The sequence below is a fragment of the Tursiops truncatus genome, chromosome 8 (genome assembly GCF_011762595.2).
Source record: "Tursiops truncatus isolate mTurTru1 chromosome 8, mTurTru1.mat.Y, whole genome shotgun sequence".
NCBI classification, from domain to species: Eukaryota; Metazoa; Chordata; class Mammalia; order Artiodactyla; family Delphinidae; genus Tursiops; species Tursiops truncatus.
Window position 1 is genome coordinate 9,905,130 of NC_047041.1, and position 4,179 is coordinate 9,909,308.

The 4,179-nt window shown below is 46.3% G+C and overlaps 1 pseudogene; it reads right to left on the reverse strand.

The window, feature by feature from the left end:
* Positions 1-2,030: 2,030 nt before the first annotated feature.
* Positions 2,031-3,734, reverse strand: LOC101328509 (cdc42 effector protein 3-like; annotated as a pseudogene).
* Positions 3,735-4,179: the final 445 nt, after the last annotated feature.

A 4,179-nucleotide genomic window follows, 5' to 3' on the forward strand; every position in this document is an offset into this window, starting at 1 on the left:
TCATTCACTTCACAGATGAGGAAAATGAAGGTCAGAGAGGTTAAACAACTCACCATAGGTCACACAGCAATTACATGGCAGACCCTACAGTGACTCCAAGTCTTCATTCCTGACACTTTCTAAAAGAGCAATGATGTTCAAAGTTTTTGGCTGTGACTTACAGTAAGAAATACATTGTGACCCAGTACACACCCACACAATTACACACACACAACACTAAAAATAGTTTCCTGAAACAATACTCACCTTCTCCCTGTAATAACGTACCCTGGTCGACTGTCTACTCTATTTCATTTTTTTAATAATATTCTGATCACAACTCACTAAATTAATTTCACAACTTAAAATTTTAAAACATTATAACCTCTCAGGCTGAAGTCCTCCAGAATCTTCTTCCAAGGAGAAAAGAACTAGAGTGATCAGCTTCTTGGGACTCCTTGGCCCAAAGATCCCAGTTTTATGACTCAGCAGAGGCAGTAGTATCTCCCACCGTCAAGTTTCATTTCACTTCCAAGAATGCAGTCCAAGCAACCCTGCTCTCCAGCCAGGGTGAGTAACCACACTACTGTGTTTCAGGACACAGACCAGGGCCATTGGTAGCAGCTTTGTCCTTGTCCTTGACTAGCTCCCTAACCCACAAGTTAGCAGGGATTTGCGTCCTTACATAAAAGAGCATGTCCTTATCTCTGCTGCCGTCACTCTCCCCTAGCCTAGGAGCCTGGGGGGAGGGGGCGGAGAGGGGAGCAGGAATAAGAGGAGCCCGGAAGGGGAAGCGCAGGACAAGTAGGTGGGTCTGAGGTCATCAACTACGTAAGTAGGTGTGAACAGACGGACTGCTAAACAATCTCCAGGAGCCAGGCAGCCTGCCCCCACCTGCGCACACGGTTACACAGAGCCTCCTTCTCCTAAGCCCATTTGATCGTTTCCCCCCATCTCTTCCCCTGACGTCCTCTACCAAACATTCTCCCTCTCTCTCTCTCTCTCACACACACACTAAGATGCTAAGATCGTTCACATGGTGGGGAGATGGCTTCTCAGCTATTTCCCTTCTAACTGACAGGTTGGAACTTTCTCCTCTGACTTCCCACTTTCCCGCTGAGAGTCAGCAAGACGGGATGTGGCAGGGGGCTGCTTTGCAGCAGCCAGGGCAGAAAGCCTTCCCATAGCAACCTGGGCACATTCCCATGACTCCCTGACACAGGTGGAATTTCCAGGGCTGGCAACTCACCCCCTCTCAGAAGCAGCGCACAAGCTGCAGGCTACCCGCCTCCCTTTCCAGTGAGTCTCAACCTGGCTTCGGGCCACCCAGTAGTGAAGGCAATGAGCCAGGAAGGGTGCTGGACAATAGTTCGAATATTTATTGGCCCTTTCAGATATCCTCAGACAGCTTTGGAGTCTACGGCTCCAGGTCTTGAGTTCTGCTCGTGAAAGGGGAAGATTAGAATGAACTGGGAGGCAGCAGAGCACTACCCAGCTCTGCCATCAATGTGCTGTGTGATGTTAAGTCAGTTACTTAACCTCTCTGGCTCTCAGTTACCTCATTTTTAACATGAGAGATTCAGTTTTCTAAAAAACGACTTCTCAACATTTCTTTATTATATTGCTATGCTTAAATAAAATTGTATCATCACTCTCATAGTATACAAATCCCAGATTCACAATGAAGACATGCATCTTTACCAAAATAAGTACAACGTAATTAAAAGTCTGTTTCTGGAATTGGGCATTTTCCCCCATAATGAGATTTTTTTAATTTAACCATTTTAAAAAAAACTGAAGTCTAGTTAATTTACAATGTTGTTTAGTTTCAGGTTACAGAAGTGATTCAATTATATATATTTATATAAACACACACATACACACACACATATATACGTATATTCTTTTTTTCTATTTTAACATTTACTCTTTATGGTGTTGTATGAAGTACCACGTAATACAAGCATGTACTGTACTAAAACACCCGTATTTCCAAATAACATTATGTGGTGTAGCCCACAGTCTCTGCAGAAGCATTGTGTGCCTTTACACTTTACAATCAATCCATTGTTGGCTGCTGTGCAAAGTATGATAACAGATGAAGAAAAAAAAAATAAAGCTAAGTATGAATACATTTTTCCAAACATACACATACACAGCTTAGAATGGAACCCCAATGGAAAGTCAAATGACCATATTTGATGTAGTACCTATAAAATGCAGACTCTGCAATAAAAAGCCAAAGGCACATAAAAATATATTTTAACTTTAAAAATAACTTAGTTACAGTAATACTTTGCTTGTGTCTTACCAACATGTAGCTGACAGTCAAAATTTTGCAATATAGATATAATATATAGGGATATCTAAGAGCTACAAGCAAATCCCCGAAACCCATAAAGTTGTTCAAATGTGAAAACAGAGAAAAGTTCTAACACGGAAGAATTTGCTACGGTGAGCCCAAACAATATAATATAGAAAACAGCCTAGAAAAAAGGCGTGGGTGTTAAATAAATTTTGACTTCCTCGTGCTCAGAAAATGCCAGAGTACTGTAAAGGTCCTTCATGTGACTGGCACAGCCCTTCATAAGTAGTGCCAGTCCTGGCCAAGCCAGATTTCTTACATGTCTGAAGGCCTGAAAACAAAAAATGTGAGCTGTACGTCAGCAATGCCCGCCGAAAATGGGTTCTGACTCACTTCCTCTCTTTGCCAGCATAGGTGTTTTTGTTTCTTTCACTGTTTTTGCAAACAGGGCATATCAGGTAAAAACGTATTCTGTAGGAACATCATTTTAGAAAACCCATCACGTGACAGCAAGTATAGCCAGCGAAGCTCTTCTCTTTGACTGTGGTTAGTTTTGTTTTGTTCTGGTTTTTGATACCTTTTATCCCAAAGGAAAAGAGCCGGCGGTGTCCTGTTACTTACTTTTATCCATGACATTCAGCACCTCATCCAGAAATGAGGGCCCAAGATCGAGCTGCAAGGAGAGGAGGGAACCCGTGAGATCAGAGAGGGACTCCTCTGATTTAGTCTTTTCCTTGACGAGCTCGCACGGGGCGGAATGGTCAAACAGGTCCTCCGCCGCCCAGTCGGGTACTGTTCGGAGAGGCTGCCCCTGCCCTGGCTGGACTGCGATGCGGACCCGCTGGACCCCCACGAGATGTCCCCCTGGTGGACCGTCCCGTTCTCCAACGGACTGCTTTTCTCCGGAGCCTTCTCCTCCATGACCTGCTCACAGCTAAGCCGGGGCAGCCTTCCCGGCCCTGAGGACTCCTGTTTGGAACTGAATGTCGCCGGTGACAACAAGGGCAACATGAGTGCTTGGGGCCCTCTGATGGTTGGGAGGGAGATGGCGTTTTTGAGCACCGGGGAGGGCATTTCTGTGAACATGGAGTCGGAGGTACTGTTGGCCCGGAAGAACTCGTTATGCCCAGGGAACTGGCCCGTGCATGCTTTCTCCTGGTTTCCAGGTAGAAGCTCATTTCCTCGAAGAAAGGAAATGTCTCCAAAGACAGTAGAAGCTCATTTCCCTGAAGAAAGGAAATGTCTCCAAAGACGGTAGAAGCTCATTTCCTTGAAGAAAGGAAATGTCTCCAAAGACGTCGTGCTGGCCCTCTTTGCCGATGCGAATGGTGTGGCAGAAGTCTCCAAGGGAAGGGCTGATCGTATCCGGAGACAAGATGTCCCTCAGTTTACATTTCTTTCCTTTCTTGTTATTGGCAGCTTTCAGGTACATTGGGGTCTTGGCTGGCATTTTGGAGTTTGAAGATGTCAATTTTGCAAAAGGGAAAAAGGGCCACTTTCTTCACAGATGTTACAGGTTTCCCGATATCCTTTTTGATAGGAGCGGTCACATCATTTTTCTCAAGTAGCTTCTGAAGTGGCTCTGAAACGAGATGGAGGTCTAAAAGGACTTCCTGGACTTACAGCCAAGCAGGGGTTTCTGGAGAGCCGGTTACATCTGCCAGTCCCTTCCATAGCACGGAGAAACCAGCGGCGCCAAGGATCCCAGCCGCTGACCCCGGGGCCGGGCGCCCGGCACCAACAGTCCCCGAGGGCGCATGCAGTCCCTGCCCGCCACGCGCAGCTCCAGCCGGGTCAGCCGGCGCGGAGCCTGCCTGCTCACAGCATTATGCACTCCGAGACAGCGTGAAGGCGCCCAAGGCCGGGGTCTCCGGACTCCTATACGTATATTCTTT